The 15,020-nt window shown below is 44.3% G+C and overlaps 1 pseudogene; it reads right to left on the minus strand.

Annotated features, from left to right (window-relative positions):
- Positions 1-841: 841 nt before the first annotated feature.
- LOC132214704 (phosphoglycerate kinase 1-like) lies at positions 842-2,512 on the minus strand (annotated as a pseudogene).
- Positions 2,513-15,020: the final 12,508 nt, after the last annotated feature.

Genomic DNA, 15,020 nt, shown 5'->3' on the forward strand with positions numbered 1-15,020 from the left:
ACACTTAAATGTAAGCCATGAAACCATAAAAATCCTAGAAGAAACCATAGGCACCAAAATCTCAGACATCTCTCGTAGCAATATGTTTACAGGTACATCTCCAAAGGCAAAGGAAACTAAGGAGAAAATAAGCAAATGGGACCACATCAAAATAAAAGGCTTCTGCACAGCAAATGAAACCAACAAAACGAAAAGGGCACCCATTGTGTGGGAGAACATATTTGGCAATGATACATCTGATAAAGGGTTAATATCCAAAATATATAAGGAACTCATACAACTTAACAAAAGGAAGACAAACAATCCAATTAAAAGATGAGCAAAGAACCTTAATAGGCACTTCTCCAAGGTGGACATACAGACCGCCAAGAGACAAATGAAAAATGTTCAAAGTCACTGATCATCAGAGAGATGCAAATTCAAACAACAATGAGATATCACCTCACACCTGTCAGAATGGCTACCATCAACAAATCAACAAATGACAAGTGCTGGAGAGGATGTGGAGAAAAGGGAACCCTAGTGCACTGCTGATGGGAGTACAGACTGGTGCAGCCACTGTGGAGAACAGTATGGAGTTTCCTCAAAAAATTAAATATGGAACTGACATTTGACCCAGTGATCCCACTTCTAGGAATATATCCTGAGAAATCAGAAACACCAATTAGAAAGAAAGTATGCACTCTTATGTTCATAGCAGCACGCTTTACAATAGCTAGGATTTGGAAACAGCCCAAGTGCCAATCAGTAGATGAGTGGATGAAAAAGCTGTGGTACATTTACACCATAGAAAACTATGCAGTGGTAAAAAAGAAGGATCTCTTACCCTTTTTTTTCCCAGTTTCAATGAATATTTTTATTTATTTAACAGGTCACCAACTTTGCCTCCCTCCCTCCCTACAACTGGAATTTCATCTGGTTTTCATGCGAGTAGTGAGACAATGACAAAGCTAATCATTATAAGTTACTCCAAGAAGAGAATTAAACTAACAGCTTACTTTTTAAAAACAAAATGTAAATATATGTACTGTAGGATGTATAATGGTTTCGTCACTAAGAAATTCAAATGGGATCCTGAAGAATGGAAGCAAGTCCAGGGTGCAGTAAAGATGAGCTGAGATGCTGTGCAACCGTTTAAGTGTTCCTGGGCTGCGTCTCTTGGCCATTAGCTGAATCTTGACATGGGGGAAGATTTTAGCTAATATCAAGTAGAGATGTGGAAAGCACTAAGTTCACTAAGGGGATGTGCATAGGAACCAAAAGGCAGGAAAAGTATTAAACATTGCTGAGAGCATCCACCCCAGGAAGGACTTTACTTTCCAGGAGCTCTAAACTGGCACCAGCCCCAGTGTTCACATGGCTGACTTTATCCTGTGTGTTCCATTTGGCACAGCAAGTAGCAGTGTCCCCACCACCTATGATGGTGATGCAGGCCCTGGAAGTGGCTTTCATCACCTTGTCTATGAGGGCTTTGGTCCATCGGGCAAAAGCTTCCCATTCAAATACGCCCGCAGGTCCATTCCACACAATCTGCTTAGCCCTAGCGACAGCCTCAGCATAGTTTTTGCTGCTCTCAGGACCACAGTCCAAGCCCATCCAGCCAACAGGTATGCCAGAGGCCACAGTGGCTTGGCCAGTCTTGACATTCTCATCAAACTTGTCAGCAGTGACAAAGTCAACCGGCAAGGTAATCTTCACCATTCTTCTCAGCTTTGGACATCAGGTCTTTGACAATCTTGGCTCCCTCTTCATCAAACAGAGAAGTGCCAATCTCCATGTTATTGAACACCTACCTTAAGGAAGGTAAAAGCCATTCCACCACCAATAATCATATCATTGACTTTGTCCAGCATATTATTAATCAGTTGGATCTTGTCTACAACTTCAGCTCTGCCCACGATGGCCAGGAAGGATTGCTCAGGGCTTTCCAACGACTTGGAAAAGTAGTTCAGCTCCTTCTTCATCAAAAAACCTCCAGCTTTCTGTGGCAGACTGACTCCCACTGTAGAGCTGTGGGCTTGGTGAGCAGTGCCAAAAGCATAATTGACATAGACACCCCCCAGCTTGGAAAGCTTCTATTTTAGCTGGCTCTGCTTTAACCTTGTTCCCAGAAGCATCTTTCCCCTTCCCTTCTTCTTCCACACGAAGCAAAGGTTCTCCAACAGAATGACAGACCCAGCAGCTGGGGCAGCACAAGCTTTCTTCACTTCGGGGCCCACGCAATCCTTCAAGAACAAAACATCCTTGTCCAGCAGAGATTTGAGTTCTATAACAACTGGCTCCAAAGAGTACCTGTCAGGCATGGGGACACCATCGGGCTGACCCAGGTGGCTCATAAGAACAACTGACTTGGCTCCATTGTCCAAGCAGAATTTTATACTTGAGATGGCAGCCTTGATTCTCTGATTGTTATCTGGTTGTTCTTCATAGGAACATTGAAGTCCATTCTCATGATGACCCGCTTGCCCTTCATGTCCAGCTTGTTAGAAAGAGACATCTTGGCAATACAGCAGCTCAGAGAGCCCGCAGACCAGTCAGTGACAGAGACAGCAGCAAATGTTGGATCTCTTACCCTTTGAGACAGCATGGAGGGACCTGGAGAGTATCATGCTAAGTGAGATAAGTCAGTCGGAGGAAGACAAGTACCACATGATCTCACTACATGTGGAATCTAAGTAACAAAATAAACTGGTGAACAAAATAGATCCAGAGACATAGAAGCAGGAACAGACTATGGAATCTCAGAGGGAAGGCGGGGGAGGATGGGTGTGTGGGATCAACCAAGAACTTGTATGCAACTATGCATAACCCTTGGACACAGGGTTATGCATATAGGGTGGTGAAAGCTTGGGGTGGGGAGCAGGAGTGGTCTAAAGGGTTCAGTGTGGGGAAAAGGAGGACATGTAATATCCTAGCTAACAAAGAGGCAATATGCAAATTGACCATCATGCTGTAACAAGATGGCTGCGCCCACAGCAGAGGCAGGGATACCGTAACACAAGATGGGTGCACCCATAGTAGAGGCTGAGTTCCCGTAATGAGCCTTAACGAGCAATCAGCGGGGACTTGAAGCTGTGTGGCGCTGGGATAGGGCAGGAGACCTGAGGCTGCACCCCACCCAGTGGGGCTTGACAGGGGACCTCAGGCCATGGCCCATGCTCCAGTGCCAGGCCAGGGGACCTCAGGCTGTGCCCCCCTCCCCAGCACTGGGCCAGGTGACTTGAGGCCATGCCCACCACACAGTGGGGCTTGATGGGTGCGGGGCTGGCCGGGTCTGGGTCTCGCCCAATGGGGGCGGGGCCAGCTGGGTCTGGGTCTTGCGCGATTTCGAGGCACACATGGGTGGGCGGGGACTTGACTCTGGTTCCTGTGGCATGCCCTAGACTCTGACAGGAGGAAGATTTTCATATACATTTTACTAATTTTCTTTCATCTTTGACACTTCTATTATAGAGAAAGGGCAAATAACAATATTAAAATATTTCCTCTAATTAATTCCCCTTTAATGTGCACAAATTTTGTGCACCAGGTCACTAGTTTTCAATAATAAATATTAAAAAATAAAATAAAATAAAAATTAAAAAGGAAATTATTTGAAAAGATGCGGCATTGCTTATTTATCTTGCTGAAAGTAGTTTATTCTTAGAAGAAATTAGAAGAAAAGGTGTTTTTACAAACAAGTTTGTTGCTCCCCATATTTCTGACTTTCTTTTAGAATCGGCTTCACAAGTTTCTGAAGCTCAGGAACCGAATGCCCTGACTTGGAGCACCGCCACTGTGCAGCTCAATCTGTGCCTTGTATCTTATCTGGTTTCTGATGACTTTTGAAATCCCCCAACCCAAACCCATTCTCCACAGGACGAGAGCATTGTCCATGGCAGTGGCACCTGAACCACCTCTTTTGATGGCAGACTTTACTGTTCAGGTGCATGCACCGGCCCCACGTGGGAACAGATTCCTCATTGCATGTTTGTAACAGCAAGATATTGGGAACGCCCTGAATGCTAGCCTTAATCACTTAGATGACAAGTTTTCTCTGCTGATTAAGTTTGAGATACAATATAGAGATGACACCTACAATACCTAGTGTATTATAGTGTCTTAGCTTGAAAAATGAGACATGTGTCTAGCTAGTTACCAATAGGGACTACTTATGTATTAAATGGAATATACCGTGGCTATTTAAAAAAGGAGGAAATGTACATATGTCATATGGGCATATGTGAAATAATAAGATGCAAAATATATATGTAGAATAAGTTCTTTTTTTACAAAGCAGAGCCAACACATCCTATATAATAAAACCCTAATATGCAAACCGACCAAACAGCTGAATGACTGGTCCCTATGACATGCACTGACCACCAGCGGGCAGATGTTCAACACAGGAGCTGCCTCCTGGTGGTCAGTGTGATCCCACAGGGGGAGCGCCGCTCAGCCAGAAGCCAGGCTCATGGCTGGTCAGTGCAGTGGTGGTGGCGGGAGCCTCTCCTGTCTCTGCAGTAGAGCTAAGGACCCTGTGGGGAGCAGGCCTAAGCCAGCAGTTGGACATCCCCTGAGGGGTCTGGGACTGCGAGAGGGCACAGGCCGGGCTAAAGGACGCCCCCCCCACCCCCTGCCCAGTGCACGAATGTTGTGCACCGGGCCTTTAGTAATTGTATAAAAAATAGAAAAAGAGCCCTAACCGGTTTGGTTCAGTGGATAGAGTGTCGGCCTGCAGACTAAAGGGTCCCAGGTTCAATTCCAGTCAAGGGCATGTACCTTGGTTGCGGGCAAATCCCCAGTAGGGGGTGTGCAGGAGGCAGCTGATCCATGTTTCTCTCTCATCGATGTTTCTAACTCTCTATCCCTCTCCCTTCCTCTCTGTGAAAAAAATCAATAAAATAAAAAAAAATAGAAAAAGACAAGTAGCATATACATAGCAAACATAATTACAGTGCCCATGTCTTGGTGTCTGTGCGAATGTGAGGAGTCTTCATTTTCTACATTACATGTTTCCATGATGCTTGAATTTAAGAGAAAACCAATACAGACACATTATAAATCATGGCCATGGAGGGTACCTACTAGTTTACTCAAGGTCGTTTCCTACTTGAGTGCTACTGTTTGCTGGTTTGCGAACTTTGTTACCACGGGCAACAAGGTAAGTAAAAAAACAGAACCAACTGGAGAGGGTATAGACCAGCTCAGGTTGTTCAACTTGCAAGGCAAGTTGTACATGAATTAGTCCCATGAAGTAGGACCACATACCATGATGAATTAGATTAAGAAACAAACGAACAAACAGAAAAGGGGTCCCTCCCCACAGAGCTGGGGAAGCACGGTGCTGCCCAGGTTCCCGGGCAGGGTGCTGCTCTGGAATAACCACTTCCCGCTCTCATTTCCCCTGTGTGGGTTGTGCAAGGAGGGACATGACATCCAGCTAAGACAAACTCTAGATGTGCCATAAAAACCAATAGAAAGCGATATCAGAGAACATGGTGGAGCAAGGACCTCCCAAAATTCTCTCCCCCATAAAAGTAATGAGAAAACTGATAAAAATATAGTCAGAATGAACTTTTTTCAGCATTCTGGAAACTAACCAAAGTCTTATGGCAATCAAGGGAGCATTTCTATAAAACAAATTAAAAACAAACAAACAAAATCTTATAAAGAACGGCAAGGTTTGGGATGTTTTTAACTTGCTGATTCTGTTCTCATCTGCCCCTGAACCCCCTCCCCCAGCTCCACTGTAGCCTTGAAAACCAACAGCCTGGCAGGTACTGGAAAGAGAACTTTGGAGTTCCTTCAAAGCCTCATTCTCTGAGAACTGTCATTGTTGAACTTGACTGGTGGTTCCTAGGAAGGCCCCGCTGCCAGGCTGCCTAAATAGTCTTGACCTGGAGCTCACCTAGTGCAGAAACCCTTTCCCTGTGCTGCCTGTCATGAAACACCTAGAGGCAATTTTTAAGTTGGTGGCTGCATGAGGTGTTGGATAACAGTTTGCACAAAAATAGGCTATTCAAAAGCTTAAAAGGAAAAGCTGGTGAATAACATAGCCATAGTCTTTGAAAATTCCAACCTATTCCTGGGAATCTAGATCATCCTATGTGTAGGTCGCACGTGTGAAGACCCGAGAAGGCTCAAAGCCCTCCCCTCTAACTAACCTTGAGGCTCTGTGCGAGCAGGGAGTGAAAATGGGAAAAAATGGTACCTGCCTGGCTGAGTGTTGAAAGGGAGGCCCAACATGTGCACAGAATCCCTTGGCACAGATGGGAGACTTACTGGTTCTAGATAGAGTGGAACTTTTGTTCTTGGACTTAATTCATTCCAGAAGGCTGTTGGAGAAACCATTTGTCCGAAAACCGAACACTTTTTCCCATTAGAAACAATGTAAATTGAATTAAGCCTTTCCAGACCCCTATATCACTCCCTGTTTCAACCTTTCTTATACACAGTGCATGTCTAATGTACTGTTTAATCCAGTGATGGCGAACCTTTTGAGCTCGGCGTGTCAGCATTTTGAAAAACCCTAACTTAACTCTGGTGCCGTGTCACATATAGAAATTTTTTGATATTTGCAACCATAGTAAATCAAAGACATATTTTTGATATTTATTTTATATATTTAAATGCCATTTAACAAAGAAAAATCAATTAAAAAAATGAGTTTGCGTGTCACCTCTGACACGCGTGTCATAGGTTCGCCGTCACTGGTTTAATCTGTAAACAAATACTTATTTTCTTAAATGTATGGAACCACCCCCTCCTAGCCCTGAAGGGGTCACTTCCAGCACTGGTTCCAGGGGTGTCCCTCTGGAGGTCAGTATGCAGCATCTTCACTTTTTCACATTTCATTCCTCTAAAACGCTGTCACCAGCTAACTGCTTTTCATTTGTCCAAATCAACAACAGTTTTTCTACCTCTTCAATTGCCTGTGATCATAGTTTTGTGAGCACTGTTACACCCTTAGCAGCATCAGCACACTTGGTGGTCTCTTAAGGTTTTAAAATTGCTAATTGTCCATTTCACCAGCAACGAAAGCAAGCAAACAAACAACATCATGGAAATATTCACAATTTCCTGAGATGTTAATAACACGAGGTTTAAATGACTCACATTCCTTTGTTTGTGGCCTGAGAGATATTTTTCCCCCTTTGTTTTATAAATTTACTAGAGGTCTAGTACACAAAAATTTGTGCACTCAGGGGGGGGGGGTGGAGGAGGTGTCTCTCAGCCCAGCCTGTACCCTCTCACAGTCTGGGACCCCTCGGGGGATGTCCACCTGCCAGTTTAGGCCTGCTCCCGGGCCTAAGATGGCAGCCAGACATCCCTCTGACAGCCCAGGAGCCCTTGGGGGATGTCCGACTGATGGCTTAAGCTGTAGTTGGACATCCTTAGTGCTGTTGAGGAGGCAGGAGCAGTTGTCAGCCTGGCTTGTGGCTGAGCGGAGCTTCCCCTGTGGGAGCTCACTGACAACCAGGGGGGCAGCTCCTGCATTGAGCGTCTGCCCCCTGGTAGTCAGTGCATGTCATAGCAACTGGTCATTCCCAGTCGTTCCACCATTAGGGTCAATTTGCATATTACCCTTTTATTATATAGGACTAGAGGGCCAGTGCACAAAATTTGTGCGTGGCAGGGGGGGTGTCCCTCAGCCCAGCCTGCAACCTCTCCAATCTGGGATGCCTCGAGGGGATGTCCAACTGTCTCTTTAGGCCCGATCCCGGTGGGCAGTTGGACATCCCTAAACGGGCAGTCGGACATCCCTCTCACTATCCAGGACCGCTGGCTCCCAACTGCTTGCCTGCCTGCCTGATTGCCCCTAACTGCTTCTGCCTGCCAGCCTGATCACCCCCTAACCACTCACCTGCCAGCCTGATCGATGCCTAACTGCTCCCCTGCTGCCCGGATTGCCCCTAACTGCCCTCCCCTGCTGGCCCAGTCACCCCTAACTGCCTCCCTGCCGGCCTGGTTGCCCCTAACTGCCCTACCCTGAAGGACCGATCCCCCTAACTTCCCTCCCTTGCCAGCTTGGTTGTCACTAACTGCCCTACCCTTCCAGCCTGGTTGCCCCCAACTGCCCTCCCCTGCAGGCCTTGTCCCTCCCAACTACCCTCCCCAGCAGGCCTGGTCACCCCCAACTGCCCTCCCCTGCAGGCCTGGTCCCCCCCCCCCCACAGCCCTCCCCTGAAGACCTGGTCCCGGAGAAACCAAGATGGATAGCCTCAGGCAGGGGCTAGATTAGCACCTCCCTGGAGGACAGAAGTTCTCCCACTGCAGACATAGCTGATTCTCACAGCCAATTGGCCTGGAGGTCAAATCCCCCTAGTGTTACCTACAACAATCAAGGCTTAACTACAACAAGACTGTGCACAAAGACCACAAGGGGGTGCACCAAGAAAGCATAAAAAATGCGGAGACAAAGAAAAAGGACACAAATGACAGAAATGGAGGAAAGAAAACTGCTGGATATAGAGTTCAAAACCACACTTTTAAGGTGTTTCAAGAACTGTCTAGAAGCTGCCGATAAATTTAGTAAGACCCTTGAAAAGACTGGTGAGACCACCGATAAATGTAGTGAGATCCTCAAGAAATCTAGTGAGACCCTCGATGTTGTGATAAAGGACCAACTAGAAATTAAGCATACACTGACTGAAATAAAGAATATTATACAGACTCCCAACAGCAGACCAGAGAATCGCAAGAATCAAGTCAAAGATTTGAAATACAAAGAAGCAAAAAACACCCAACTGGAAAAGCAAAATGAAAAAAGAATCCAAAAATATCAAGATAGTGTAAGGAGCCTCTGGGACAGCTTCAAGCATACCAACATCAGAATTATAGGGGTGCCAGAGGAAGAGAGAGAGCAAGATATTGAAAACCTATTTGAAGAAATAATGACAGAAAACTTCCCCTACCTGGTGAAAGAAATAGACTTACAAGTCCAGGAAGCACGGAGAACCCCAAACAAAAGGAATCCAAAGAGGACCACACCAAGACACATCATAACTAAAATGCCAAGAGCAAAAGACAAAGAGAGAATCTTAAAAGCAGCAAGAGAAAGAAAGTCAGTTACCTACAAGGGAATACCCATACGACGGTCAGCTGATTTCTCAACAGAAACCATGCAGGCCAGAAGAGAGTGGCAAGAAATATTCAAAGTGATGAATGCCAAGAACCTCCAACCAAGATTACTTTATCCAGCAAAGCTATCATTCAGAATTGAAGGTCAGATAAAGAACTTCACAGATAAGGAAAAGCTAAAGGAGTTCATCACCACCAACCAAACCAGTATTATATGAAATGCTGAAAGGTATCCTTTAAGAAGAGGAAGAAGAAGAAAAAGGTAAAGATACAAATTATGAACAACAAATACACATCTATCAACAAGTGAATCTAAAAATCAAGGGAATACATAATCTGATGAACAGAATGAACTGGTGATTATAATAGAATCAGAGGCATAGAAAGGGAATGGACTGACTATTCTTTGGGGGGAAAGAGATGAGGGGGATGTGGAAAGAGACTGGACAAAAATCGCGCACCTATGAATGAGGACAGTGGGTGGGGAGTGAGGGCGGAGGGTGGGGTGGGAACTGGGTGGAGGGGAGTTGTGGGGGGAAAAAGAGGAACAAATGTAATAATCTGAACAATAAAGATTTAATTTAAAAAAAAAAGACCTGGTCCCTCCCAACTGCCCTCCCCTGCAGGCCTGATCCCTCCCAACTGCTCTCTCCTGCAGGCCTGGTTCCCCCCAACTGCTCTCTCCTGCAGGCCTGGTTCCCCCCAACTGCTCTCCCCTGCAGGCCTGGTTCCCCCCAAATGCTCTCCCCTGCAGGCCTGGTCCCTCCCAACTGCCCTCTCCTGCAGGCCATCTTGTGTCCACATGGGGATGGCCATCTTGTGTGTTGGAGTGATGGTCAATTTGCATATTACCCTTTTATTAGATAGGATTGTTTTTCCAGATACCTGGCTCTTTTTTTAAAAATTCCTTATTGTTGAAAGTATTACATATGTCTCCTTTTCTCCCGTTGACCTCTCCCAGCCTGCCCCGTCTCTCCGGAGAGATACTTTTGCCATGCTGATGTATCAGCATGAAAGGGTTGTCAGGTCAGAACTAAAGTTTCATTCAAAAACAGAGACATTTTTTTCCGTGAACAGTTTGGTCAAGAACTGAATTGTTCAAGATGGGAGATGTTTGAGAATCGAGGTTTGACTGTACTTAAATATCTGTCCAATCATTAGCGGATGACTAAGCCAACAGTGTAGAACTTCAGTGGCCACACACACACACACACACAAAAACAGACTATAGAGTTAGTTCAGAAAGGTCACTAAACAAACAGTAGCAACAATAAATCTGGGGGGAGGGTATCTGATTTCCAGAGTTGCCACATTATATTATTTAACACTAGAGGCCCGATGCATGATTTCGTGCAAGGGGCTCGGCCCCTGCCACCACAGCGGCCGGGGGCCTCTGCCACCTCTGCTGCCTCTGCCTCGGCCCCTGCCACCACGGCTTCGTCAGGAAGGATGTCCAGCCTAATTAGCATCTTACGCTTTTACTGTCATACAGGTAGTCCTCGGGGTACATTAGACTCGATGTACGTTGTCTCGTGGTTACACCACCATCTACCATTTATTTATTAAAAAAAAAGTTCTGTCATTTCGATGTATGTACATGTGTGCTTTAAATTGCTTTTTTAAAAAAATATATTATTGATTTTTTTTACAGAGAAGAAGGGAGAGGGATAGAGAGTTAGAAACATCGATGAGAGAGAAACGTGGATCAGCTGCCTCCTGCACACCCCCTACTGGGGATGTGCTTGCAACCAAGGTACATGCCCTTGACCGGAATTGAACCTGGGACCTTTCAGTCTGCAGACTGATGCTCTATCCACTGAACCAAACTGGTTAGGGCTGCTTTATGGTTTTTATTATTTATTTACCACAAGTAAAGGTCAGGAATTGTTATCTTTTAAATTTTTTTTACTGTTTCACTTCATTACTGCTGTGTATGTGCTCCATGTGAGTGACGGAGGTGCTTATGTAGGTGGTTCCGACTTACGGTGAAAATCGCGTTACGTTGTGCAGTAGGAATGGATCTCTGACGTAACTCATACTGTAGATGTCCTGTTTTCAGCAAAAACATGTCACAAGATATGCAAGGAAAGAAATTATCACCCACTTAAAGGGAGGGGAGGTGGTGGAATTGTGGCTGCAAAGGCCCAGAAATTGGACTAACTAGACAAAAATTTTAAATCAACTACAATGTGGGGCAAAAGTAGGTTTACAGTTGTTTGTATGGAAAATAATACATGAATTAATAAATAATAATACAAGGATAAACTCTGTTTCACATATTCACAACTGTAAACCTACTTTTGCTCCACCCTGTTAGTTTTTTGTTGTTGCTAATTCTCACCCAAGGATATTTTTCATTGATTTTTTTCTTTTTTTTAGAGAGAGAGAGTGAAAGAGAGGGAGAGAGACAAAGAGTGAATGAGAGAGAAACATCAATATGAGAGAAACACATCAATTGGTTGTTTCCCACACACCTCCCTGACCATAGCTGGGGATCAAACCTGCAACCCAGGTCCATGCCCTTGACCAGAAATTGAACCTGAGACCCTTTGGTGCATGGGCTGATGCTCTAACCATTTAGCAACACTGGTCAGGGCACCCCACCCTGTATTTTTTTAAAATATATTTTTATTGATTTCAGAGAGAAAGGGAGAGGGGGAGAGAGAGAGATAGAAACATCAATAAGAGAGAATCATTGATCGGCTGCCTTCTGCACACCCCCTACTGGAGATCGAGCCCACAACCTGGGCAGGTGTCCTTGGCCAGAATCAAACCTGGGACCCACCCTGTATTTTAAGCATGTTCAAAGAGCTAAAGGAAAGTACATATAAAGAATTAAAGGAGCCCTAGCTGGTTTGGCTCAGTGGATAGAGCGTCAGCCTGTGGACTGAAGGGTCCCTGGTTTGATTCTGGTCAAAGGCACATGCCTGGGTTGCTGGCTCAATTCCCAGTTGGGGGTGTGCAGGAGGCAGTCGATCGATGATTCTCTCTCAGCATTGATGTTTCTATCTCTCTCTCCCTTTCCCTTCCTCTCTAAAATCAATAAATACGTATTAAAAAAAAGAATTAAAGGAAATATAATATCAAAACCAAATAGAAAATACAAATAAAAAAAAGTTATAATAAAAAACAGAATAGAAATTTTAGAGTTAAAAGTACAAACGAAATAAAAAAAAATTCATTAGAGGGGCTCAACATCAGATTTGAGCAGCATATGAAAGAATTAGTGAACTCTCCAGCTGGTGTGGCTCAGTGGTTGAGTGTTGACCCATGAACCAGGAGGTGACGGTTCGATCCCCAGTCAGGGCACATACCTGGGTTGTGGGCTTGATCTGCAGTCGAGGGCTTACAGGAGGCAGCTGATCAACAATTCTCTGTCATTACTGATGTTTCTAACAGTCTCTCCCTCTCTCTTCCTCTGTCTGAAGTCAATAAAAACATATCTTAAAAAAAGAATCAGTGAACTGAAGATAAATCAAATGAGATTATTCAACCTGAGGAACAGAAAGCAAAACAGAAAGAAAGGAAGAAAGAACGGAGACTTAGAGAGTGGGAGTGGTGGGTCATGATTAAAAGTACTACCTTATGCGTAATGGGAATACCAGAGGGAAAAAAGAGAAGGGGGCAGAAAGATTATTTAAAGAAATAATGGCTGAAAACAAAGAATCTGATGACAATCTGTACTTCCAAGAAGCTCAAGGAATCCATGTAGGTATATTCTAATCAAACTTTTGAAAGACAAAGAGAGAATCCTGAAACAGAAAGAGAAAAACAAATCATCACGTGAAAGAAAGCCTCCATGAGATTAATAGGTGATTTCTCATCAGATACCATAGAGGCCAGCAGACAGTGGGATGACTTTTCAAAGTGCTGGGAAAACAAAAGGCTGTCACCAAGAATTCTATATCCAGCAACCAAGCCTCCTCGCCTCACACAGACACAGTACACTTAACCCAGGGGACTACCTCTCCACGCTGCCCACCCTGCCATCACCAGGGAGACCAGCAGGGCCCCGGCTGTGTCTGTCCCACAGCTTCATGACCTACTGCAGGGCCATAAAGGCCCAAACAGTCTCAGATTCCTGCAACTCCCTGAGGACACTGCTCCATGCTAGCATCTCTACTGCAGGCTTTCAGGAGAGGGTGGCTTAGAGCCAATTAATGGGCTGGCTAAAATAAGAATTTTAAGTAAGAATTTTGAAATATAACATACATCCTCAAAGAAACAGGGAGAATATTACAACATGAGCCAGAAAAAAGTGATAAGGAGGTCAAAACTGGATGTTCTGAGTATGAAATACATAATAGTTAAAATAAAATCAAAAGGGAAGCTGAAGAGCAGAGAGAATAGAGCCCTCTTCACTCAGCTCACAGGATAAAATTGCTGCTCACATCTGTTACCTCATAACTGTGGGCCAACTTGCTACACTCCCTGGATGGTTCCTGAGGTTCGACTTTAAGTTGTTGGTTGCTGTTTTTCCCCATCATTTTTTTTAAAAAATTTATTGGTTTTAGGGAGAGAGAGAGAGAGAGAGAGAGAGAGAGAGAGAGAGAGAGAGGAGAGAGAGTCTTTTTGCTCCACTTGTTTATTGATTGTTTTTTGTATGTTCTCTGACTGGAGAGTAAACCTGCAACCTTGGCCTCTTGGGATGATGTTCTAAATAACTGAGCCACCTGGCCAGAGCCCACTATTTATTTTTGTGAAGTGAAATTTATATAACATACAATTAATCATTGTAAAGTATACGATCCAGTGATATTTAGTGTATTCACAATGTTGTGCAACCATCACTACTCTCCAGTTTTAAAACTTTCTCACTATCTCAGAAAAATACTCCATAACTATTAAGTATGCACTCCTCATCTACTCCCCCACCCTCATCAGCTTTTTTCTTTTAATGGAAAAACACACCCATAAATTTATTCTATATTAACACAACTATTATTATTTTGTGTATTTCCTTACAGCTTTTAAAAAAAATGGCATTCCATAAAAAAGAATTATAATTTGGTCCTCAGAGACAGAGAACTGAGTTTATCACACTCTGTAATAGAGAGCACATCAGCAGCCTGTGCAAGGCCTTTCTCACTTCATTTTATTTCTTTTGCTTTCTGATTTCACACCATTAGTCACTCTAATCTATGTTCATTGACATGTATGCATATACATATGCATATACATATACATATTCTGGAAAGATATCTAGTGCTGTTTTGTGTATCTGTGCTTTCATTTTATCTAAATGGTATCATGCAGGACTCATTCACCTTACCCTTATCAGGCTAGGGCAATGGTCGGCAAACTGCAGCTCACGAGCCACATGCAGCTCTTTGGCCCCTTGAGTGTGGCTCTTCCACAAAATACTGACTTCTGCGCATGGGCCATGAAGTTTCAATCGCACTGTATGTGCGCACGTGGTATTTTGTGGAAGAACCACACTCAAGGGGCCAACGAGCCGCATGTGGTTCGCGAGCCACAGTTTGCCGACTGCTGGGCTAGGGGATTGCCTTCAGCCATTCAGCCAACAGCAGGGCAATATTATGCTGATTTTCAGCCCTGCTGAATATCAAAGTCCATTAGCCTTCCAGAGGACTTCTTGCATAATTATACTAACTATTGTAGGTCTTTGACTCCAGCACTTATCACTCTTTTTCTGGTTCATATTTGTAATATTCCCCCTGTTTCTCTGAGGATGTATGTTGTATTTCAAAATTCTTACTTAAGTTCTTATTTTAGCCAGTCCATTAATTTGGCTGCTTCTACTACAGGGAATTGACTTTGTTATCTTCATTTTATAGAACTTGTGCTCCTCCTGTTGAATTTAGGGAGTGGGTTTGGTGAAGAGCCTCTGATGTTACCATCTGGGTTAGATCCTGTCCTCTTTCCATTCTTCCCTCAGCCACACTTGACTTGGTCCTTTCTCTCAGGACCTCTCTCTCTCTTCTGCAGGGCACTGA

Source organism: Myotis daubentonii, chromosome 13 (genome assembly GCF_963259705.1).
Source record: "Myotis daubentonii chromosome 13, mMyoDau2.1, whole genome shotgun sequence".
Classification (NCBI taxonomy): domain Eukaryota; kingdom Metazoa; phylum Chordata; class Mammalia; order Chiroptera; family Vespertilionidae; genus Myotis; species Myotis daubentonii.